Source organism: Nicotiana sylvestris, chromosome 8 (assembly GCF_000393655.2).
Source record: "Nicotiana sylvestris chromosome 8, ASM39365v2, whole genome shotgun sequence".
NCBI lineage: Eukaryota > Viridiplantae > Streptophyta > Magnoliopsida > Solanales > Solanaceae > Nicotiana > Nicotiana sylvestris.
The window spans coordinates 126,715,637-126,742,309 of NC_091064.1; the positions used below are offsets into that span (position 1 = coordinate 126,715,637).

At 39.7% G+C, this 26,673-nt stretch overlaps 1 long non-coding RNA gene and 1 other non-coding gene across 2 annotated transcripts; one reads left to right on the forward strand and one right to left on the reverse strand.

Annotated features, from left to right (window-relative positions):
* The first annotated feature begins 23,127 nt into the window (after positions 1–23,127).
* LOC138876604 (small nucleolar RNA R71) lies at positions 23,128–23,234 on the forward strand. Its single transcript, XR_011401949.1, has one exon. It is a non-coding gene; the product is annotated as a small nucleolar RNA R71 (small nucleolar RNA).
* Positions 23,235–24,227: 993 nt separating this feature from the next.
* LOC104217670 (uncharacterized) lies at positions 24,228–26,189 on the reverse strand. Its single transcript, XR_708808.2, has 2 exons — positions 25,533–26,189; positions 24,228–24,836 (listed from the first exon to the last, which is right to left on the reverse strand). It is a non-coding gene; the product is annotated as an uncharacterized lncRNA (long non-coding RNA).
* Between the last annotated feature and the right edge of the window lie 484 nt (positions 26,190–26,673).

Sequence of the window (26,673 nt, forward strand, 5' to 3'; positions counted from 1 at the left end):
ACACAGATAATGAAGCATAAAGAAGCTAAAATAAGGGAAAACAGAGCGGTAACTCATGAGACAACTAGCCGTGTCATCACAAAACTATAATACCCCGTATTTATGGACTAGTAATATATCACATGACCATGATAGTAAGATGTATAAAGTATGCTAAAAGTAAGTAGTATTTTAAGTAATTTGCGATAATTCTTAATTATGTGGATAATTTGTTAATTATGGATTTTTAAATGGGATATTAACTGGTAATTGAATTTATGGATAATGTTTAAGGGGGAAACCATCCCCAACATGGCAGCAAACTAATGCCTAATTAAGTGACTCTTAAGTTATGTGAAAAGTATCACATTTAAAATATTTTTGGTGGCTATGTCACCACTTAAGTGGGGCCCACACCCAAAGCTAAGAGACTTTTCAAAATCATAAAGAATGATGTTTAGTCTACATAGCAACATGATTTGCTTGAGAAATGCTTGTATCTAATCTAGTTAGCAACGTGATTTTTCTTAAACAAAATTCATACAAGACCACTTAGCAACGTGAGAATTTTGATTCTAAGGGAGTACGGTGCAATCTTTCTCAAGAATATCATACGGATTTTTCCCTACTTTGATTTGTCGTTGCATACTTTTCGCAAAAGAATATCATACGTATTCTGATATGCTTCGCCTACTGTACCCTTCTACCATGTTCTTAAGTGCTTACTGTTTTCTCTTCTACTTTACCTTGTTTCAAATTTCTTCTGAAAAGACCTGCTTAAGTATGTTTTCCTCTACTGTTTCTTCTACTCTCATTATACTTCGAATTAGTTACTTCACTCTGTTTGCTTTGAACTTTCTACTATTTTTTATTGTTTTCTCATGAGTTTCTGAAAGAAATCTCTGAGCCTGCTTCGACTACTTGCCTCTTCATCTATGTATTTGACTCGAGGTAGAAACCCTAGAATTTGGGGGTTCTGTTGAGGTTTGATCGTGCGATTGAACTGGGGTTCTATTTGAGAACTTTTGACTCTTTCAGACTAATTTTTGAGTCTTTGAATTGAGTTAGGACCCCTTTGTTTTCATACAATTCTGGACTTTTAAATTCTCTTACACTAGATTCTTTCTACTGATTTCACAAGAGCATGACAATCTTTCTTTCCCGTGTCTGTATGCTTTTATATGTGACGAATCTTTCTTCAAAAGGGTTTTCATGCTAGTGATTGATTCAGAATTCCTGTTAAAAATGTTTAATTGATTGTTTGCTAATTTTCCTTAAGTTGAAATCTTTCTCCTCTTTCTGACTTGGTTCATTCAAACAAAATCTTTGACTTCTGATTTCTTGGATGTTAATTGATTTTCTTTCCTTAAATGTTACAACCATGTACTGTCAAGACCCTGTCCTTAAGTAGCCTTTTACCCCTTTTGTGCTACTTAACCAAAATTCTTTCCTTAATTACCTTCTACCCGTTTGAAATCAAATCCCTTAACTGAAGGGAAATTCTATGTGATTGATTGCAAGTTATTTTCTTACCTTTCTTACTTGTTTCTCTGCACTATAAAAGGGACTACCCTTCCGCATTTTTAAGACACGGACAATTCAATACTTTTTCAACACTTCAAATTGCATACTCTTACACACACTGCTACTCTCAAAATCTGCATTCCCTCTTGCTCTTTTCTCTACTGTTGTTCTCTGCTCCAGCTTATTATTAGCCGGCTGAAAGTCAAGGCTAATATACTGCTACTACTTTGTCTTTGCTCTGCTCTTGCTTTTTTACTGGTACGTCTTGATTTAGTTCCTAGCAATCATCCTAATATATTTACTTAGAACCTTTACATCTATGCCTATTACCTGCAAAGTTTGACATGTTCATATGTTGTTGTTTGCTTTATTTTCTTGCGAATGCTTGATCCCTATACCTTTACCCTATATGTGTTTGTAAATGGGGATTAAGGGCATGGCAACATGAGTTGTTGTCCATGAACTGAATTTTAACCCCAAGTAAAGGGTGTCAGTATGTTTTATTACTGATCATGTCCTTTGCCCACTTTTCCTTTGTCTACTATTTATGTTATGAATCCCCTACCCTTACTCCCTATGTATGCTGAGTTAAGGCTCATGGTCTGGTAGCCTCTTAAATGGCCGCCCAGGCCTGATCCTGGCTTTCAATAAGCCCTAACTCCTCAACTTGAAATGACAAGTTGGTCAGGGGTGTGCCAGTACTTGAAGTTGCTTGGCATGACCACCAACTTATCACTCCCCCTCCCCCTGCACTTGTACCTACTCTTAGATTTTAAGTTCTGCCCCTCTCTTTTGAGCCTTGCTTTGGGACCTTGAGTTCCCCCTGAACTTGGACATTTGAGAGCTGGCATTTCCACACTGCACTATAATCTAATTCCGCAATATATTTGGGGTGTAAGCATTGCCCTGAGTCCCTTTGAGGCTCTTGGGGAACTTTGACACATCCCAAATCAAAGAAAGGCTTTGGAATTTGATCTTTGGAGTTGGTTTACTTCATGCTTCAGACAGAAGTTTGAATTAGGCTCTCCTTGGCTGGGATTTTTAGCTTTCAGATGTAACTTTATTTTACTTTTCTTTATTCATTTTGGGCTGTAATAATTTGTAATAACTTATGAGGTTTTAGTGAAAAGGGGGAGGGTCACTCATGTATGCATAAAGGTAGATATCATGCTCATTAGGTCCTTATTTCTGCAAATCATGGCAAGTTATGCATTTCGGAAATCCTATTTTAGGTTCTGCACTTCTACATTTTCATGTAGAAATCCTATATATAAACTTCTGCACTTTGCATTCTAGAAATCCTGTCTATAGGTCTCTGCATTTCATACATAGATATCATGTCTATATCTTCTGCATCTCATATAGAGACCATGCTTATAGGTTTTCTACATTTCAGCTTATCATATAGAGGACATATCTATAGAGCTTCCTGAATTCTGCATATGCATCTATCATTAGGAAAACATGCGTATAGGTTTAAATAACAATCAATATTTTAGATACCATGTCTATAGGACTTCTGCATTTTTATAAACGTTTAAAATCAATAACTCCTAGAAAGCATGCCTATAGGAGCTATCAACTAAATCAGAATCGTTCAACTCGCTTATAAGTCTAAAATCGGTAAATAGCAATGCTTGAACATATGCAGAACTCATGTTCCTGCAATTAATAAGTCTCCCTCTGTAAATTTAGTATATTTCTCTCCTGCATTGCTAGATATCATGCCTATAGGTTTCACCTAGGCAAGCTTTAGTGTAAAACCATAATTGCATCAGTCTTTGATAATTCCAACCAGCAGGCAGGTCTGATTCGGATTTCTTATCTGAAATATGTAATAAATCAGTCTACCTCATGCATTTTTTTCTACGTTTAATTCAGACCTAATCAGTACATGCAAGACATGCTAAACAATCTGTCTTTAAGTGAGGAGGTTTGTTTGAGCCTTTAACTGCTATTTGTTTTCCCCTAACTGCTTATGTGTTTTTTTTGTTTGTCGCCTTAGACTTTTACCCTTTTTAACTCTGAAAAGCCCCAACTCCCTCCCCTTTAGAATTAGTAGTCTCAATGCCTCTGAGACTGATAGGATTGAGGCGGGTAATAGCATGCAATAAGTAACGATACCATTCTGCGCTTTAATACCTTAACGAGGTGGGAAGGGTAGAATATGGATATGATGACCAGTGCGTTAATATCACGTGCGACCCCTCTTCTGAGGAGTGATTGCTGGATATTGCATTGAAGTGATCCATATTAATCATAAACCTAGGACCCCCTTTCCTTTATTTTCTTTCATCTCTTCTTGTAAAACTATTCAAATCTTTTTTCATAAATTTCTGCCCTCTCTACTTGCCTTCAAAAGTTTTCAACCTAATTGCAATGTTATATGCGAGTCCTTATTTGAGCCTTGATTGTTTACTTGTAAAGTTACAATTGTAACATGGCCGGGACCACGCTAGTGGATCTTGAGGGATACCTAACACCTTCCCCTCGAGATAATTTCTAGCCCTTACTCAAACTCTGGTTTTCCAACTCAAACCTTTCTTAAAAGTGTCCTAATGCACTATAATCATTAGGTGGTGACTCTTCAACTTCTCAGACCCAATTCTCTAAAGGGAATAGAGTTGTCCTCCCAATGTCGTATACCCGATTTCGACCCACGTATAGAAAAAGGGGGCGTCGACAACATGACGACTCTGCTGGGGAACTTCTTTAGGCTTTTACCATTGCATGTTGCTTGTGACTTTACCATCTCATTAACTGCTTTATTTATTGTCTTTTATTCTTTCACTACGAAACTGACTTGGCTCTTCATGTCTTTTCTTTCCTTTAACTGCTTTCCTTTACTGCTTTATTTCAATACTGTTGTGATTACTGCAATTACTGTAATCATTTATCTTATGAACGTGGAAATACATGTCAATTTGTTTCATTCTTGTAAACTGCATCTTCAACATCATATTCCACTCGTGCCAAACAAATTCCATAGCAACGCTTATAATGAGTGGTTGCGCTCTTCCAATATTATCACCCTTTTAAATTTGGCAAAGGCATATTTGCAGTAAAACAAGTCGATCAGCGGTGCAGTCGACGGTTCCGTGCCTTTCCCCCTTGAGTTGTCCGCTCAAGGGTACCGGTCTAATACCCCAACAGGAACCTTACTCTGTTTAATTGTGCATGCATTATGGTCAAACCTAGCCAAGTCATTTATGTTGTTCGCAGAATGACTTATTAAGATAGCCTTGTCCAAAGTCCATCGGGTTTCCCTGAAACCCAAACGGACACCTACATGTTCTATGCATTTATTTGGAGAACTAAATGTTTGATATGCTAATTATTGGTTTAAATAGTCGAGTATGGCGGGGTAAGGGTCTAACACTCTGCTTTGCAGAAAATGAGGCACGAAGTCCCCAGATTTGGCATAGTAACCAACATTCATCCAAGGCTGCTGAATTGGTGGAAAGACCTCCACTCCAGTGATCAGACACTCGTCCGCAAATACTTAGGGAAAGGACTGCGCGAGCTGGTGAAGCTGTTCGAGGGAGACAAAGATGCCGAATATGGGGAAGGTCCTTCTGGGACCAAGTAGTTAGGAGTCTTTCTTTTCGCTTTTAATGTAATAAGGCCAATAGCCATTAGTGACATCTTTACTTTCCACTATTTTAGTGCCGTTTTGGGATTCGTATTATTTTTGTCTATAAAATGAGGCATTTAGCATTATAAGTTCTCCAAATTAATTTGTCGCTAGGCCTACCTCGGGCACAATGAGGCACCCAAATTAGGACACAATTTATATTCTTGCACAATATGTTTAAACATTGCAACATTTTTTCCTCATAATCCGCACTAACTTGTTACCTTTTTGTTTTTCTTTTCTTTTATTATTCCCCTCCCTAAAGGTTAGTTCGTGCATTCTGGCACCATCATCATACAGTACAAGATCCAAGGGCCCTCCACCTCCTCCTCCTCCGAGTCCTATCCGGAATAAGAACAAAGCATTACTATTACTTGCCTTGACGATGAACCAACGATTGTGACTTGCAACAAGACAACGCAACAAACGGATATGGATTCAGAAGAGGATGATATACCAGAAGAGGTCGTTAGAGAGGTTGAGAATTTTGAGAATAGGCCTAAGTCTAACTTGGACGAAACTGAGGTCTTTAATCTGGGAGATACAGAGAATGTCAAAGAAACGCGCATCAGTGTTCACCTGTCACCATCAGAAAAGAAAGAGTACACGGAATTCCTAAAGGAATATGAAGACATATTCGCCTGGTCGTATGATGATATGACTGGTCTCAGTACATCCATTGTAGCTCACAAACTGCCAACAGATCCAACATGTCCGCCGGTAAAGCAGAAGCTCAGGAAATTCAAACCCGACATGAGTTTGAAAATCAAAGAAGAGGTTACCAAGCAAGTCAAAGCCAAGGTTCTCAGGGTAGTAGAGTATCCGACATGGTTAGCCAACATCGTGCCAGTGCCAAAAAAGGATGGGAAAGTTAGAGTTTGTGTTGACTACCGGGATCTTAATCGGGCCAGTCCCAAAGACGACTTCCCCTTGCCTAACATACACATTCTTATCGACAACTGCGCCAAGCATGAGTTACAATCTTTTGTTGATTGTTTTGCTGGATATCATCAAATATGGATGGATGAGGAAGATGCAGAGAAAATGGCTTTCATCACGCCATGGGGAATGTACTGTTACAAAATGATGCCATTCGGTTTGAAGAATGCTGGTGCCACCTACATGAGAGCCATGAATACCATCTTTCATGACATGATACACAAAGAGATCGAGGTATATGTGGATGACGTCATCATCAAATCCAAGAAAGCCATGGATCACATGGAAGACCTAAGAAAGTTCTTCAACAGACTGAGGAGGTACAATCTGAAGCTGAATCCCGCCAAGTGTGCATTCGGGGTTCCTGCTGGAAAATTATTGGGTTTCATCGTGAGTCATCGAGAAATAGAATTGGATCCATCAAAGGTCAAAGCTATCCAAGAATTTCCGCCGCCAAAGAACAAGAAGGACGTGATGAGTTTCCGGGGGAGACTCAACTATATCAGCCGGTTCATAGCTCAGTCCACTGTCATTTGTGAACCTATCTTCAAAATGTTGAAAAAGGATGCTACTACCAAGTGGATAGATGATTGTCAGAAAGCCTTCGACAGGATCAAGGAATACCTATCAACGCCACCAGTCTTGGTTCCGCCTGAGCCAGGAAGACCCTCATTGCTTTACCTTGCGGTATTGGATGGAGCATTCGGTTGTGTTCTGGGACAACATGATGAAACAGGGAGAAAGGAGCAGGCCATCTACTATCTCAGTAAGAAGTTCACACCGTACGAGGACCGATATTCTCTTTTAGAACGCACTTGTTGTGCTCTGACTTGGGTCGCGCAGAAGTTGAGGCATTACTTATGTGCTTACACTACTTATCTCATATCCAGAATGGATCCTTTGAAGTATATCTTCCAGAAACCCATGCCCACTGGCAAGCTCGCCAAGTGGCAAATCCTGCTAAGTGAATTCGACATTGTTTATGTGATCCAGAAAGCAATCAAAGGGCAAGCCTTGGCGGATCATCTCGCCGAGAATCCCGTGGACGGAGAATACGAGCCCCTAAAAACATATTTTCCCGATGAAGAGGTATCTTTCATAGGAGAAGATATTGCAGAATCCTATGATGGTTGGAGGTTGTTTTTTGACGGAGCTGCAAATTTCAAAGGAGTTGGCATAGGAGCAGTCCTAGTATTAGAAACCGGCCAGCACTACCCGGTATCCGCCAAGCTCAGGTTCCCTTGCACCAATAATATGGCCGAATATGAAGCCTACATCTTGGGGATCAAAATGGCCATTGACGTGAACGTTCAGGAGTTGCTAGTGATTGGGGACTCAGACTTGCTCATACATCAGGTTCGAGAAGAGTGGGCAACCAAGAACTCTAAGATACTTCCCTACTTGCATCACATACAGGAGTTGAGGAAAAGGTTCACAAAGACAGAATTTCAGCACGTCCCTAGAGTCCAGAACGAGTTATCTGATGCATTAGCTACTTTATCATCCATGATCCATCATCCAGATACAAATTTCATTGATCCCATCCCACTAAAGATTCATGATCAGCCAGATTATTGCGCCCACGTTGAGGAAGAAGCGGATGGAAAACCATGGTTCCATGACATCAAGGAGTACTTGACAACAAGGGAATATCCAGAACTTTCCAACGCTACTCAGAAGTGCACACTTCGTAGGTTATCCAGCAACTTCTTTCCTAGTGGAGGAATCCTGCACAGGAGGACTCCCGATTTGGGTTTAATAAGGTCTGTCGAAGCAAAAGAAGCATCCAGGCTATTGGACAAAGTGCATGCAGGGACCTGCGGGCCGCACATGAATGGTTTTGTCTTAGCAAAGAAGATGCTCCGAGCAGGGTATTTTTGGATGACTATGGAAACAGACTATATCCGGTATGTTCACAAATGCCATCGCTGTCAGATACATGCAGATATGATAAAGGTGCCTCCAAACGAGCTTACTGCAACAAGCTCACCATGGCCATTCGCCGCTTGGGGAATGGATGTTATCGGACCTATCGATCCTGCCGCATCAAATGGGCAAAGGTTCATCTTAGTGGCAATCGATTATTTTACCAAATGGGTCGAAGCAGCATCATACAAGGCGGTCACTAAAAAGGTTGTGGCAGATTTCGTCCGCGACCGCATTGTTTGTCAGTTCGGAATTCCAGAATCAATCATCACCGATAATGGTTCCAATCTCAACAGCGACTTGATGAAAGCAATGTGTGAAACATTCAAGATCAAACACAAGAACTCTACAGCCTACAGGCCTCAGATGAATGGAGCTGTGGAGGCAGCCAACAAGAATATCAAGAAGATACTAAGGAAGATGGTCGAAAGGCACAAACAATGGCATGAGAAATTATCATTCGCCTTATTGGGATACCGCGCCACAGTCCGCACATCGACCGAAGAAACTCCCTACATGCTGGTTTATGGTACAGAGGCGGTCATCCCCGCCAAGGTAGAAATTCCCTCCTTAAGGATCATACAAGAAGTAGAGTTGGATGATGCAGAATGGGTAAAAGGTCGCTACGAGGAGTTCGCCCTTATAGATGGGAAAAGGATGAATGCAGTTTGCCATGGTCAGTTGTATCAGAACAGAATGTCCAGAGCCTTCAACAAAAGAGTTAAGCCAAGGAAGTTTACACCGGGGCAGCTGGTGTTGAAGAAAATATTCCCACATCAAGATGAAGCCAAGGGGAAGTTCTCTCCCAATTGGCAGGGTCCGTACATGGTTCACCGGGTTCTAACTGGAGGAGCCCTTATTCTTGCAGAAATGGATGGAGAAGTCTCGCCGAAGCCAATCAATTCAGATGCAGTGAAACGATACTATGTGTAACCATTTATGATTCCCTTTATGATGTAATTTGAACTACGCCTGACCTGATTCCCGTTTAAGAGGGGATACGTAGGCAGCCCTATGGGTTCAGTCACAATTTAATAAAATATTCCATTTTTCCCCGCTATTGGAGCTGGGCAGAATTTTGAGGAGGACCCTCAAAATTCCGAAGTTGATTTTAGTCCATGCATCGCCAGAAGCGCCAGCCCAGTAAACTAGGGCAGAATTTTGAGGAGGACCCTCAAAATTTCGAAGACGATTTTTTTTAAACATTTAGCACAGCCGTCAGAAATGTCCGCTCAGCAAACTGGGGCAGAATTTTGAGGAAGACCCTCAAAATTCCGGAGCGAAAGAGGTTGCAATGTCTGGAACCACGTCGCAGTCGTTGGTTCATCTAAAGAAAACTATTTTCGATTATATACTTACGTTATATTTACTAAATCATGCATAACTATTATCCGGATTGCTGTTGTTTAGCGACGCTACCCCAATGACACACAATGTCAAGAGCCCGGGGAAGACGAAATAACTTTTTCCCCTTACAGAACTCATGATTTTTCTTTGGATGCAGGCACTTAATTCGCAATATCATTAGATATATTTATGCACTCACACTTTCCCAAGAATGCAACTTCTCAGAACCATCACGTGCCCGCAATTGCTATCTGTACACAATCTCCCCAGCAGTCATATTATCATAATCGGCTATCAGCTAAGAGATCTTACTACTAATCGTCCTTTTACATTCTTGTACTGCATAAGGCTACTTTTCTGCCTTCCGAGGTTAAGCTCTACCTCCATCATCATCTACATAAGGCTACTTTTCTACCTTCCGAGGTTAAACTCTACCTCCATATGCATATCTTTGCATTGCATAAGGCTACTTTTCTGCCTTCCGAGGTTACTCTCTACCTCCATCATCATTTGCATAAGGCTACCTTTCTGCCTTCCGAGACTAAGCATTGTCTCCATCTGCATTTCTCATCATTTGCATAAGGCTACCTTTATGCCTTCCGAGACTAAGCATTGTCTCCATCCTGCATTTCTCTACATTGCATAAGGCTACCTTTCTGCCTTCCAAGACTAAGCATTGTCTCCATCCTGCATTTCTCTGCATTGCATAAGGCTACCTTTCTGCCTTCCAAGACTAAGCATTGTCTCCATCTTGCATTTCATTGCATTGCATAAGGCTACCTTATCTGCCTTTCGAGACTAAGCCCTGTCTCCATCTGCATTTTGCATAAGGCTACTTTTCTGCCTTCCGAGGTTAAGCTCTATCTCCATCATCATTTGCATAAGGCTACCTTTCTGCCTTCTGAGACTTAGCATTATCTCCATCCTGCATTTCTCTGCATTGCATAAGGCTACTTTTCTGCCTTCCGAGACTAAGCATTGTCTCCATCCTGCATTTCTCTCCATTGCATAAGGCTACCTTATCTGCCTTTTGAGACTAAGTCCTGTCTCCATCTGCATTTTGCATAAGGCTAATTTTCTGCCTTCCGAGGTTAAGCTCTACCTCCATCATCATCTGCATAAGGCTACTTTTCTTCCTTTCGAGACTAAGCATTGTCTCCATCCGCATTTTGCATATGGCTATGTTTCTGCCTTCCGAGGTTAAGCTCTACCTCCATCTGCATTTCCTGCATTGCATAAGGATACCTTTCTGCCTTCCGAGACTAAGCTCTGTCTCCATCATGCATGGCTGAAATATCGCCACTTTATTTTCTTGCATCGGCTGAAAGATCGCCACCTTATCTCTCTCACATGGCTGAAATATCGCCACCTTTTATTTACGTCTTGCATCGGCTGAAATATCGCCAAATCCTACATTTCATGGGCTAAAAGATCGCCACCTTCTGCATTTTATGGGCTGAAAGATTGCCAAATTGTCCAAAGGCGTCATTGTTCGGAGGCACCATTTGCATAGCCCGAGAACGCCATGCCATGGCCTGAGGACCCCATTTTATCTTTTGCATATCATTATTCAAAGGCATCATAGTTCGGAGGCATCATCTACATGGCCCGAGAACATCATTTCATGGCCTGTGAATTTTTATTTATGCTCTTCATAGCCCGGGACGTCATGGTCCAAGGACGTCATCCTAACCGTCCAAAGACAACATTCATGGTCCAATGGGAATTTGCATCACGTTTAAATTTATGCACAATATATGTTCGTATTGCTCATTCGTAGGTAAACCGGCTAGCAACGACCGTATCATCAGGAGCGATCTCGCTCCAATTCCCGCAGCCTATCGATTTTCAGAAATCTCTCTCAATCTAAACATCGCGTTCGTCCGTTTCAAATCTCCATCGGCATATTCCGTCAATGGTTCCTGAACTACATATGGCCTGATTCCTGTAAGACCAGGGATATGTAGGCGGCTCAGAGACCAGAGCTCGGTCAAAACTCTCTTCAAATTCACCACTTCCGGTCAAAATTGGCCATCATATCTTTACCCGACAACTCTTTCATCCTCCTCGGGTAAAGAGGGGCAGCTGTTGATACCCAATTTTTTCCTATGTATTTCTATACAAAATACTTTCAAAATAGCATGTACATGCATATATAAGCGTTCCCCAAGATTTTTGGTATTTTTCCTAATTCTTAAAGATTTTTAAAATTAATTTATTGTCTATTTTAACAGTACAAAATCCATAATTATTCCTAAAATCATCAATTTTGGTGAATAATTTATTTTATTCCCATATTTATACCAAAATATAATTAAGGTGATTTTGTCATATTTTTACAAATTTATTTGGTATTTTTTAAGTTAAATTGCATATAATTGCAATTTTAGCCTACTTTAAGATTTAATAGCATTTTATAATTGTAAAATTGGTCCCAATATTTTAAATTAATATTTATATATTATTAATTGGGTCAGTACTTTTAATTTGCTTTTAAAATCATTTTTATTATTTTTATAAAATAAAAAGGAAAATCTGGCTATTTAACATTTAGCCTCATTTCATTTCAATTACAGCCTATTTACATTTCAATTTTATCCCTCAAATTAACCCAATCTTAACACCCAATTGGACCGGCCCAATTTCATTTTAACCCGACCCCCTTAACCCATTCAATAACCCGCCCGGCCTTTCTTTTAATCCAGGTCGTTGATCATTTTGATCAACGACCATGAACCTCCCTTACCATTTTAATTCACCTAACCCTACCCTAATCCCCCCATTTCATTCTGATAGCCGCCTTTGGATACTCTCATCTCTCAAACTCTCTCGAACCTTCCCTTAACCCTAGCCGCCTCCCATCATCCTCACCTCAAAACCCATCGGAATCCATGGCTTCTCAGGCCATGGAAACCTTATACTCACCACCCTTTGCTCTTACACGCCTGATACCTGAGGAATCGAGTCCAGACTTCAAAGGTTTGCACCCAGATCTCTGCCGATTCAAGGTTCCAGAGTCATCGCCGGCCTTGCTCCGGCATATCATGGTGTTTTGAGCCTGATTCTGACATCTCCGACTCTGATCGGTGACCTTTTCAAAGCTTTTTCTAGGGTTCTTCTGAAACCCTAACCCTCCAAGGTTTTCTCCGATTTTCTTTTAGATCTGTTGTGTATCTATGCTCTACTTGAGTGTTCAAATGATTTCCCCAACCTTTCTTTCAAAAATTACTTTCAAAATCACTTCTTTTCGATTTAGGGTTTTCTGAAAATGCTTAAAATGTTTTTCTGACTTTTCTTTTCCTTTTCTTTGTGTGTAGTTGTCTCTGCTATGTTCTTAGGTTTTCTTTTTACCACGCATGTTCTTTTACTGTGTTCTTATGTTTTCCTTTTATCGCGCATGTTTTCCTACTGTGTTCTTATGTTTCCGTCCTTTCTTCTACTGTGTTTTCTATACTATGGTCTCACATGTTTTTTCTATATGTTCTACTATATTCTGATATGCTTCGCCTACTGTACCCTTCTACCATGTTCTTAAGTGCTTACTGTTTTCTCTTCTACTTTACCTTGTTTCAAATTTCTTCTGAAAAGACCTGCTTAAGCATGTTTTCCTCTACCGCGGCTGCACTTCTTTTTGTGCGGACCGCACTGGTGAGTTCTGAGGCCTGCAACCCTTCTGGACCTGCTATAGCAATGATTTTCGACCTAAAACATCCCAGAACCTACCCAGAACTCCCGAAACTTCAAACCAATTGTACCAACACATCCCATGACAATGTTCAAACTTGTTCAAAACTTCAGAATGCTCACAACAACATCAATCACCAATTTAACATAGGATTCGAGCCTAAGAACTCCAAGAACTCTTAAATTATGCTTTCGATCAAAAAGTCTATCAAATCTCGTCCGAATGACCTAAAATTTTGCACACACATCCCAAATGAGACAATGAAGCTACTTTCACTCTCGGAATTCCATTCCGACCCCTATATCAAAATCTCACCTATCAACCGGAACCGCCAAAATATCAACTTCGCCAATTTAAGCCTAAATCTTCTCTACAACTCCAAAACCCATTCCGATCGCGCTCCTAAGTCACAAATCACCTCCCGAAACTAACCGAACCATCGAAACTCACTTTCGAGCCTTCTAACGCATAAGTCAACATCAGGTTGACTTTTCTAACTTAAGCCTTCTTAAAAGAGACTAAGTGTCTCATTTCTTACCAAATCCTCTCCGAACCTGAACTAATCAACCCCATCACATAAACACAGATAATGAAGCATAAAGAAGCTAAAATAAGGGAAAACAGAGCGGTAACTCATGAGACAACTAGCCGTGTCATCACAAAACTATAATACCCCGTATTTATGGACTAGTAATATACCACATGACCATGATAGTAAGGTGTATAAAGTATGCTAAAAGTAAGTAGTATTTTAAGTAATTTGCGATAATTTTTAATTATGTGGATAATTTGTTAATTATGGATTTTTAAATGGGATATTAACTGGTAATTGAATTTGTGGATAATGTTTAAGGGGGAAACCATCCCCAACATGGCAGCAAACTAATGCCTAATTAAGTGACTCTTAAGTTATGTGAAAAGTATCACATTTAAAATATTTTTGGTGGCTATGTCACCACTTAAGTGGGGCCCACACCCAAAGCTAAGAGACTTCTCAAAATCATAAAGAATGATGTTTAGTCTACATAGCAACATGATTTGCTTGAGAAATGCTTGTATCTAATCTAGTTAGCAACGTGATTTTTCTTAAACAAAATTCATACAAGACCACTTAGCAACGTGAGAATTTTGATTCTAAGGGAGTACGGTGCAATCTTTCTCAAGAATATCATACGGATTTTTCCCTACTTTGATTTGTCGTTGCATACTTTTCGCAAAAGATGTGTGTTAGAGGGATTGTCAAGAGAATCAACTCAGGTATGCTAAGGCTAACCCTTTCTTTCTTTTGGCATGATCCAAGTAACGATACGTAAACGTAATGCTATTCCATAAGTAGTTCTACTCTTAGCAGTTAAGGATGTCTATGTTGTGCATTCCTGTAAAATGATATTCAAGCATGTCTAAGTATGTTCCTAAGTCTCTATTGAGGTATTTGATTTAGCGCGTCCATGACAGAATCTCAGCCAACTAGCGCGACCAGATGCGCGGACAAGTGCACGGTCGCGCTAGTCCAAAATCCGGGAAGAATTATTTAGGGGCAGAATTGGAAACCTGGAGAAAAACTCACTTAACCTATATAAAGTCAAGCTCGCCCAAGGAAGAGGGGAGAGGATTTTCATAGTCTAGTGCAAGAAATAGAGATGCAGGAGGCAAGGAGGAGATTTGACCATCAAGTTCTTCTTTTCTTCTCTTGGTTTTTGCTATTTGGGATGAAATTGAATCTATTTGTGATGAACACTAGTATGAGTAGCTAAAACCAATTGTTCTAGGGTCATGGGTGAAACATCAATGTTGTTGTTTGAAGTTTAATTTGACAAAGTTGGTGTATCATATTGGGTTGTTTATTTAATTCTGCTTTTAATTATTTTGCTGAGTAGCTAACAGTGAAATACTATCTACGAATCTTTAGTTGAACTCGAAAGTGGGAACTTTAAATTGCATATAGAATTAAATAGAGCAAGTTCTTGAACCCGGGCCTCGGGGAACGGATTAGCAATTGGGATAGACATATACCCAATTGCCTTGCTTGGTTGAAATACAGGAATTGTAAAAGCATTCTTGTTAATCTTAATTCCATAGACATATAGGCATTGAGTTAACTTGAATAGACGAGTAAGAACTCGACAGATTCTTATGACTAACATTAACCCTGTCAATCAACAATCCAGATAAATCGATTAATCATTTTAAGCTAAGAACATAACGCGATTGTTAACTAGCCTGTGACCCTAGAATATCCTCTCATATTGTTTGTTACTCGAAATTGTTTTTTGTTTGGTTAATTGCTCTAGTTAGATTATTGCTTGGTAGTTAGGTAGTAAAACAATTACATCTCTATTTTGTTGAAAAAAACCTCTTGAATAGACAAATTAATTGAGTTTGAATTAGTCAACAGTTAATCATAAGTTTTCATGGGAACGATACTATAATCACTACTCTATTACTTGACGATCACGTGCACTTGCGTGAGTATTTTTGGTCGCAACAAGTTTTTGAAGCATCATCTAACCCATCTACAAAAGTGTGACCCAATACCTCGTCCGTCTGGCAATGATGAGGACAGTCTCTGAGCATCTTCTTGTACCTTTCCCATGTTTGACGAAGTGTCTCGCCAGCTCGTTGTTCAAACCCAAGAATTTGAATCCTCAATATCTTTGTTTTCTTTGTGGGGAAAATCTTGATTAAGAATTTCCTTGCCAGATCATCCCAAGTGCATATTGAATTTGTTGGCTCCTTATTCAACCACTCCTTAGCTTCCCCGATCAGTGAAAAGGGGAAAAGTGTCAGCCTGACATAGTCCTTGGAAATGTTCGGGTAATTGTAAGTGTCCGTAATTTCCAAGAAATTCTAAATGTGCCTCTGCGGTTCTTTATGAGGTAAACCCACAAATAGCCCTATGGATTGGATCAGCTGCACCATGTATTGTTTTAGCTCAAAATGCCCAGTGATATCAGGCTTCACAATATCCTGAGTCATATTAGCCAGACTGGGCCTTGCGGCTTCGATCACCGTGCGTTCCTCATTACCTGCCATCTCAATTGGTTGTGGTTGAACTACGATGTCCAACTCTCTTTCAATTCTAGTTCTAGCGTCCACCTCCCTCCTCAATCTGTGAAGTGTTCGTTCAATTTCGGGATCAAGAGGAAGGAGATTGTTTGCGCTTCTACTTCTTCGCATTCAAGAAAAGAAAACCTGTATTGGCATAAACAAAGTGAACTGAAAATTAAAACTTGAATAAATAAATAATAAAAGCTCAACTCAGTCAAGTAGCTAATTTCTAAGTCCCCGGCAACGGCGCCAAAACTTGTTGCGACCAAAAACACTCACGCAAGTGCACGTGATCATCAAGTAATAGAGTAGTGAGTAGAGTATCGTTCCCACGAAGACTTATGATTAACTGTTGACTAATTCAAACTCAATTAATTTGTCTATTCAAGAGGTTTTTTCCACAAAATAGAGATGTAATTGTTTTACTGCCTAACTATCAAGCAATAATCTAACTAGAGCAATTAACCAAACAAATAACAATTTCGAGTAACAAACAATAGGAGAGAATATTCCAGGGTCACAGGCTAGTTAACAATCGTGTTATGTTCTTAGCTTAAAATGACTAATCGATTTACCTAGATTTTTGATTGACAGGGTTAATGTTACTCATAAGAATCTGTCAAATTCTTACTCGCATATTCAAGTTAACTCAATGCCTATATGTCTATGGAATTAAGATTAACAAGAATGCATTTTCAATTCCTGTATTTCAACCAAGCAAGACAATTGGGTATATATCTATCCCAATTGCTAATCTGTTCCCCGAGGCCCGGGTTCAAGAACTTGCTCTATTTAATTCTATATGCAATCTAAAGTTCACACTTTCGAGTTCAACTAAAGATTCGTAGATAGTATTTCACTGTTAGCTACTCAGCAAAATAATTAAAAGCAGAATTAAATAAACAACCCAATATGATAAACCAACTTTGTCAAATTAAACTTCAAACAACAACATTCATGTTTCACCCATGACCCTAGAACAATGGGTTTTAGCTACTTATACTAGTGTTCATCACAAATAGATTCAATTTCATCCAAAATAGCAAAAACCAAGAGAAGAAAAGAAGAACTTGATGGTCAAATCTCCTCCTTGCCTCTTGCCTCTCTATTTCTTGCACTAGACTATGAAAAACCTCTCCCCTCTTCCTTGGGCGAGCTTGACTTTATATAGGTTAAGTGAGTTTTTTTCCAGGTTTCCAATTATGCCCCTAAATAATTCTTCCCGGATTTTGGACTAGCGCGACCGCGCACCTGGCCGCGCATTTGGCCGCGCTAGTTGGCTGAGATTCTGTCATAGACGCGCTAAAAGGAGCGCAGTCGCGCACCTGGACGCGCATGTCCAGTTCTGTGTTTCATCACTTCTGTTCGTCGTCTTCAAGCGTACTCATCTCTGAGGGGTTTTTCTTGCTCCAAAATGGTTCCAATCACAACTGTTTAAGGCATCACCTAGGCTCCTCATCCTGCAATATATACAATTCACAATTAGAGCCTATTTTTCATCAATTAACCATGTTATGATATTGGAATATAATCGAATGGGAACATAAACAATCGCCAAATTACCTAGATTTAACGTATTATCACCTGACATGCATATTGAGGATACCAAGAGATCCTCGGGATACCAAGAGATCCCTAGCATATATTAAGGATGCCAAGAGATCCTCGGGATACCAAGAGATTCCTAGCATATATTGAGCATTTCAAGAGATCATCGGGATACCAAGAGATCCCTGGTTATTATCCTTGTTATGAGTGGTACTTCCTTGTGGTTTGCCTTCATATCTGTTTTCGTTGTTGTACTCTTATTATCCTGTATAGATTCTTACTGTAGATTCTCAATTGCACTGCTTATCTTATCCTATCATCTTTATATTTTATTTAACCTTAGTAGGGCCCTGACCTTCCTCGTCACTACCCAACCGAGGTTAGGCTTGGCACGTACTGAGTATCGCTGTCGTATACTTATGCCCCTTCTGTGCATGTTTTTCATATGCAGATCCAGGTACCACTACTCAGGCCTATCATCCTTGAGGAGGAGAATGCTCTAGAGACTTCGAGGTACATATGCCGCATCCGCAGACCGAGAAGTCCCTTTCTATTCCTGCTTTTAGTATTTAGCCTTTCTGTATTTTTCTGTTCTTATTAGACATTCTAGAGTTAGAACCATGTATTATTGATCTTAGCTTGTGATTCGTGGGTTTCCGGGTCTTGGAAGAGTTAAATATGGTATATGTCGAGCGGCACATTTAAACACTGTTACTGCTTTATTTCTATTTTAAACTGTTTACTTCCGCAAAATTTTGGTTTTTTTTTCACAAATTAGGCTTACCTAGTCGTAGAGATTAGGTGTCGTCACGATAGTTCACGGAGGGAGAACCGGGGTCGTGACACCCGACTTAAAATTTCACTCAAGAATATTTTTGTCATGCACCAGTTTCATTCTTTCCTTATATAACCTTGTACTCTCAAAAGCATGGTAACAGAACTCGTCAAGTTCATGCAGCTCTATGACTCTACTAGTTCCAGCAGCCTCCACGTCTAGATTTAATTGTTGTAACGCCCATAAGGCTTTATGCTCTAATTCCACTGAAAAGTGGCATGCCTTTCCAAACACCAATTTATGCGGTGATATACCAATCGGAGTTTTGAATGTAGTGCGGTAAGCCTATAGTGCATCATCCAATTTTCTCGCTCAATCAGTCCGAGTAGCATTTACAATTTTGGTCAAAACACTCTTGTTTTTCTTTGTTTGACACCTCGACTTGCCCACTTGTTTGTGGGTGATACGGAGTAGCAACTTTATGGTGAACGCCATATTTCTCCAACAACTTTGCAAAGTCTTGGTTGCAGAAGTGGGTGCCCCCATCACTGATGATAGATCTTGAAGTGCCAAATCGAGTGAAGATGTTCTTTCTTAGGAAACCAATAACTGCCTTCGCATCATTTGTTGGAAGTGCCACGGCTTCTACCCATTTCGAGACATAGTCCACCGCTACAAGTATGTACTTGTTATTATATGAGCTGACAAATAGTCCCATAAAGTTGACTCCCCATACATCGAATTCTTCCACCTCTTGAATTGGGTTTATGGGCATTTCATGTCGACGGGAAATAATCCCCGTCCATTGGCACTCATCACAACTTTTCACCCACAAGTGTGCATCTTTAAATAACGTCGACCGATAAAAGCCTGACTTTAACAATTTAGCCGATGTCCTTACACCTCCAAAATGTCCTCCATACGGTGAAACATGACATGCATGCAAAAAAAAAGATTGATCTATCTTGGGAATGCATCTCCGGATCATGTTATCAAGACAAATCCTAAACAAATATGGTTCATCCTAGAAATACACGCGACAATAACGAAAAACTCTTTCTTTTGCACAGAAGACAAGTCATAGGGAACAATATCGCTTGCCAGGTAATTTGCAATATCTGCATACTATGGTGGTGTAGCCTCGATGCTTGTTGCTAAGAGTTGTTCATCTGGGAAAGTCTCCATGATCTCCTCCACCTCAACCTTATTTTCCGCTCCTTCAAGCCTGGACAAATGATCAGCAACTTGGTTTTCTGTTCCCTTTCGGTCCCGGATTTCCAAGTCAAACTCTTGTAGCAGTAGCACCCATCGAATTAGGCATGGCTTTGACTCCTTTTTCTCAATTAGGTACCTGAGGGAAGCATGGTCAGTGTAAATAATTACCTTTGAGCCTATCAGGTATGACTTGAATTTATCAAATGCGAACATCACAACTAGCATCTCTTTTTCTGTCACTGTGTAGTTCAGTTGAGCGCCACTCAAGGTTCTACTTGCATAGTATATTGGATGCATGACATTATCTTTTTTCTACCCAAGAACTGCTCCTACAACATAGTCGCTTGCATCGCATATCAGATCGAGAGGTGTCCCCCAGTCGGGGAGCACTATGGTTGGTGTAGTCACCAGTTTCTTCTTCAACTCCTCAAACGCTACCCTGCAATCATCAAAAAACACAAAAGGGTGATCTTTTTCAAGCAATTTACACAAGGGGTTAGAAATTTTTGAGAAATCTTTTACAAACCGTCTGTAGAAACCGGCATGGCCAAGGAAACTTCTTATTGCTTTGATGGAAGTGGTGGTGTAGCTTTTCTATCATATCAATCTTTGCACGATCCACCTCAATGCCATTACTTGACACTAGGTGCCCCAAGACTCTACCTTCTTGTACCATGAAATAGCACTTTTCCTAGTTGAGCACCAGATTAGTCTCCATACATCTTTTCAGCTCTCTTTTCAGATTCCTTAGGCAATCATCGAATGAGTCTCCCACCACTGAGAAATCAGCCTGAAGACCTCCATTATGTATTTTACCATATTTGTGAAGATGGCCATCATGCACCTGTATAGGCCGAACGACATTCTTCGGAAAGCATAGACACCATATGGACAAGTGAATGCCATTTTCTCTCTATCTTTCGGGGTAATAGAAATCTGATTATACCCTAAGTGTCTATCCATAAAGTAGTGGGACCTCCCAGCCAATCTATCTAACATCTGATCAATGAACGACAAGGGAAAATGGTCTTTTCGGGTGGCCTTATAGAATCTTCTATAGTCCATACAAATTCTCCATTCCGTGACTATTTTTGTTGAGATCAATTCATTGTTCTCATTTTGCACTACAGTCATTCCACCTTTCTTTGACGCACATTGAACTGGGCTAATCGGGTTGCTATCGGATATGGGGAAAATGATCCCCGCATCTAACCACTTTATCACCTCCTTTTTCACAACCTCTTTCATGTTGGGTTCAGCCTTCTTTGATGTTCTCTAAAAGGCTTGTGGCCATCTTCCAGTAAAATCTTATGCATACAGAAGGCCAGGCTGATACCCTTAATGTTTATAATGGTCCATCCAATTGTAGTTTTGCACTCTATCAATACCTGCAAATGTTGTTCTTCCTACACATCTAACAAACCAGATGAGATAATAACACGTGAAGTTGAGTTAGGTCCCAAGAAAGTATACCCGAGATGAGATGGTAGTGGTTTCAGTTACAACTGTGGTGGCTTTTCGATCGATGGCTTAACTGGAGAAGTCTTTCTTCTTCTAAGTGCAAAGACTCAAATTCGAGCTCTCTTTTCCAGAACCCCTGGCCTTCAAGAACCAACATCCACTCTACCAACTCCTCTCCATTTACTTCTTCTAAATTCGTAAGACATGCTGCTAGAGGGTCTTTAGGGTTCAGAGTCTCATCTTTCTCCTCCAAAATTACATCCACAACTTCTATTAATGAGCAGTTAGCAAATTCACTTGGTCACCGCATAGACTTCTATATATTGAATGTTATCTCTTCATCATTCAGACTCATTTTTAGTTCTCCAGTTTCACAATCAATCAGAGCTCTCCCATTGGCCAAGAATGGTCTTCCTAAAATTATGGGAATCTCCTCGTCAACCGGGCAGTCCAGAATGACAAAATCTGCTGGAAACAAAAACTTTTCAACCTGCACTAGTACATCATCAAAGATACCTGATGGCCTCTTCACTGTCCGGTCGGCTAGCTGTAGTAACATGGATGTGGGTCTTGCTCTTCCAATGCCTAACCTTTTATAGATAGCCAACGACATCAAGTTTATGCTTGCCCCCCAAATCACACAATGCTTTGGCAAAAGCATAGCTACCTATTATTCATGGGATTGTGAAACTCCCTGGGTCTGACAACTTCTCAGCTATGGGTCTCGTCACGATAGCACTATAGGTCTGGGTTAGTGTAATAGTGGCCAAGTCTTGGAAGTCAAACTTGCGAGACATCAAATCCTTCATCATTTTGGCATACCTAGGCATCTCCCTCAAGGCGTCAATCAGTGGAATGTTCACCTAGATTTGTTTCAATATCTCCATGAATTTCTTATAATGCTCATCCTTCTGATATTTGGCCAATCTCTCTAGGAATGGTGCTAAAGGTCGCTTCCTTCCTATGATTTGAGTTTTATCCTGCTCAGGCACTGCTTCAACTGTCATTTCTTGTGCTACTTCAGTTTCCTTCATAACCTCTTTTTCTTTGCTTGTTCTCTCTTGTGCATGTTGTATTGTTACCTTAGTTAAACCTATTGAATCATCTACCTCAATGGGTACTAGCACAAGTGTTTCAGTTGGTCGGCTTTCGCGAGCAATTTCTTGCTCTAGATCTAGATCTCTACCATTTCTTAGACTTACTGCCATAGGCTGTTTTGGGCCCTGCTCTTTTGAATTGACTTGTGTATTTGTAAGTAACGTCCCTTGGGGGCGATTATTCAAAGCCTTTGATATCTGTCCTAATTGAATCTCAATGCCTTTTATCGCTGATTCATGTGAGGCCACTCTCGCTTGCATTTTTCCATTGGACCCAATCATTTATTGCACCATTCCTTTAATTTCAGATAACCCATCATCTTATCTCACTATCTGTTGTTGTTGAGGCTATTGATAAGCTAGCTGCTGATTTTGCTGGTTGTATCCCTGTTGCCTTTGGTAAGGCACAACTTGACCTTGTGGTTACATAGCTCCAAGATTGTTGCTATTATTGTATTGTTGTTGTGCTGGTCTATATTGCTGATTCTGTTGCCCCCAATTCTGACCACCTTGCCTCTATCCTCCATAGTTGGCCACATAGTTCATGTCTTCCTGATAGTGCTGGTTGTCACCTTTCGCACTCCAAGATCATACATATGGTTGGTTAATGTATGGTGTACATAATCCCCCATTAGTCGTGTTAACTATGTGTACCTGCTGCTTTTGGCCTGATTCATCGATCTTTTTAGCGAGGATACTCATTTGTGTCATCAGAGTGGCCATATTTTTTGCTGTGGAGTTGTTTGGGTCCAAAGCCACTGAGTGAACTGCATGAGTGATCGTAGAGTCTCTTGTCATCCATCTTGAGTTTTGAGCCATTTTATCAAGTAGGATCTTGCATTCTCTGAATGATTTGCTCAAAAATGCTCTGTTTGTTGAAACATCAACATTGGCATTTAAGCTGTCTGCCAATCCCATGTAGAACCTCTGCCCCAACATTTGATCTGGAATGCCATGATGTGGACACTTAACCAACATACCTTTGAACCTCTCCCATGTTTCTTGTAATGTTTCTATTGGTCTCTGCCTGAAGCTCAATATCTCATCAATTTGTTTGATAATTTTATTGGGTGGGTAGAATTTTTTCAAAAATTGCTTGACTAATTCCTCCCAAGTAGTGATGGAGTTTATGGGGAGTGAATTAAGCCAAGTCTAAGCCTCTCCCATCACCGAGAATGGAAACAATAGAAGCGTTGTTGCTTCCGGTGTCACATTAGGTTGCCTTTGCGTGACACATATTGACGGGAAATTTTTCAAATGCTGCTGAGGATCTTCAATGTAAGACCCTGAGAACAGTCCCTTGTTCTGCAACAAATGTAGCATGTTGTTTGTGATTTGAAATGATTCCGCTTGTATCTGAGGGACTGCAATTGCTGTTGGCAGATTTTTGGCAGTGGGTTGTGCCCAATCATACAATGCTGCTTCTGGCACAAGAGGCACCACACCCTGATTGTTCGGGTCATTCGCATTGTTTCTGTTGTTGTTTGGATTTTCTATTCTGTCATCCATGTCTGGTTCGATTTGTTATGTTAAGTTCTGTTGTTGTTTGCCCTTCTTATTTGCACGATTCAATGCCTTAAAAACTTTCTAAGGACTAAGCGGTCGTTGCAAATATATTCTAGTTAACAAGTCCGGAGTTGAATCCCACAGGGAATCAACCTATTAAGCACAGCTACTAGACTTGTACAAATTCATGCAATCAATCTTCAGAAATATTTAAATAACAAATCGGATGTTTACTACTAAAGATCTAGTTATGAAAATGCAGTAATTAATAACTAACTATGAACAAGTTGTAGACAAGATTTGCAATGATCTAAGGTTATGATTTCTCCTATTGTCGGAATCATTTTCGCTACATTTTCTATAAATTTTCCTAGGTTTTCTCTACGGATCGCACCAATCGTATTGATCCCTCATATATGTTAGGAGTGATGTTGTTCAACAACTATCTAGATATGCACTCTCTTCCGAGTAATACACACTAAATAGGCATAGTCGATTGAGAGCTCTTCAACCAATCACAATATAAAGGTAGTTGAACAAATAGAGAAAAAGCTACGACAAATCTATATTAACGTAACAGGAAAATCATTCTCCAATAAGTTCCATTAAAACCCTACATTAGAAGTTTAGCTACTCATACTTATAGTAACAATATCCCAAGTGATTTGCATAAATAAATTACAAAGTAAAGATGAAGGAATGTGGAAATCGATGATTCTATCTCCCAACGGGTATTCCACGAGCTATTCTTGCCCCCGGTTGCAAAACTCCTCCAAAAGTGGCGTTTAATGTCTATTTATATGTGTAAGAAAAGACATAAATTAGTCAAACAAGGAGACGAAATATGCCTTCAAAATCTGGATCAGGCTTTCCTCAGACCGTGTCTCGCGAGGTAAAATGCGAGATGAACCTCGCCCCAGACCATGCGACGCCTGCCTCCACGCGAGCTCAACCTCGCCTTATCCCTCGCGTCGCCTGCTCCCACGCGAGCTCAAAGGCTCGCCACGCCAACTCTAACGCGAGCTCAGTAGCTAGCTTCGCCAGCTTCCTCATTTTTCCGCTGCTCACTTCTTTCTTCCTTTTTTTCAACTATTTTCGAGCACGCTTTACACTTTAAATATTCCTTTTGCTCTACTTTCATCTCCAATGTACCTACACATAAAATAGACTATATTATGCGTAAATAAACTGTAATTTAGCATTAACGCACCTAAAATGCAAGGTAAATAATGTGCTAAAATATGGAATTATAGCCACACATTAATTAACCATACCTTTTCATCCCACTATTTTTATTTTTATTTTGCATAATTTGCAAGAATTTTTGCTAAACTATGAGAGCGAAAGAGAAGAGATAGAAGAAGAAATACAAGGAGAGAAAAGGGGAGGGAAGCCAAAATAAGCGAGTAATTTTTTTGAGAGAGAATATATAAGAGAGTAGTTTTTTTACGATTTGGCTATATAATGCCAATTGTTTGAGGCTATCTTTGCCAAATCTAATATAAGGCTAAAAAATACCAATTCCTATTATGTGTTGTTATAGGATGCTAATTTTTCTTTAAAGATACCATGTTTAACCCTTTTAATCCCTAGATACTAATTCCAATTGAGAGGAAACAGTGAAGCTATACGACAAAAACTAACTACTTAAAGCTACAAACATTCAGAAGTAAAAAGAATAGCTTTAACCCCAGTGTCATTATTATTTATCTAACTCAAAGCAACTAATCAGATAGTATCAAGATAATGGATTAACTAATCAAAATAACGACCAAACTTCCTCTAATACTAACAACAACAAATTTGAATTTTTAAGTAAACCCAGTTCGAGTTATGGAATCAACTTACACATAGATATAAACCTAATGCAATAATCATTCAACCAAAATCCATGAATCAAACTAGGAAGACATGATACATGTGTAAAAGAACGGATCTTTATTGCCGAATTCGAATTTTAAAGCTTTGCAACTCAACAAACGGACCAAACACCAGTGACCACGATCGGAAACCAGTGACAGCAACCTCGAACTCAACTCTCGAACCCCTTTTAGCTTCAGCTGAGGGAACCCATTTTTTACTGATTTTTGGTGATTGTCTTGGGCCGTTTCCGGGGTGTTTTCTGATGGAAGAACCGCGGCTGTTATGGGGGTCGTTTTTGGGGCTTCTAGATGGAAGATTTTGGTGGCTTAACATATGGTTATGGGGACTAATTAATAGTGGAAGAAGGTGGTCGTTTCACGGTGTTAAATTGCTGGTTATTTGGTGAGTTTTATGGCTGAAACTTGGTGCTTGGGAAAGAAGGCTGCTTTAATAGTATTTTGGGTGAAGTTTCATGGAGGAAAATAGTGTTTGGGAAGAAGGAGGATTTCTGCTTTTTCTTAAGCTGCTGCGCCTCTTTTCTTTCTAGCTCTCTTGCTAGCTAAAGATGAAGATTATTCCTAGCGTTCCTTTTTCGTTCCTTTCTTTTCCGTATTTTTATCTGTCTAGGTCTAGTTGGGTAAAATATGAGAAAGAAGTTTTATAGGTATAAGTGTATATGTGTAGGGAGGTTTTATGTTGTGCTTCTCGTTTGGTACGAAAAATAAGGGATAATTAAATTCAGGATTAAATTTAAGATGAGCTTATTTCATATTTGGTTGGGATAAAATTATGGTATAACTAATGGAATTAGTTATCCGAAGATTGTAATATTTTTTTATCCCTATAGAATAACTAATTTCAGAATAACTAATTATGGAACAATTTGTTTCCCAATAAAACGACTCCTTAGCGTAAGGAGAAGGAAACTTTAGGGAGGAATATTATGGAATATGCCTATTGGATAAAAAGAAATAATCATAGTGGAGCTTCCTAGAAGGTGTATAGGAAGGAATAGGAGTGATTAAGTGGCATATTATTTTTTAAAAATCCTATCCTTACTAAATTAAAATACCCAAAGTAGGAATAATAATTAGTTAATTTTAATCTGAAATTTGTTAAAGAATAA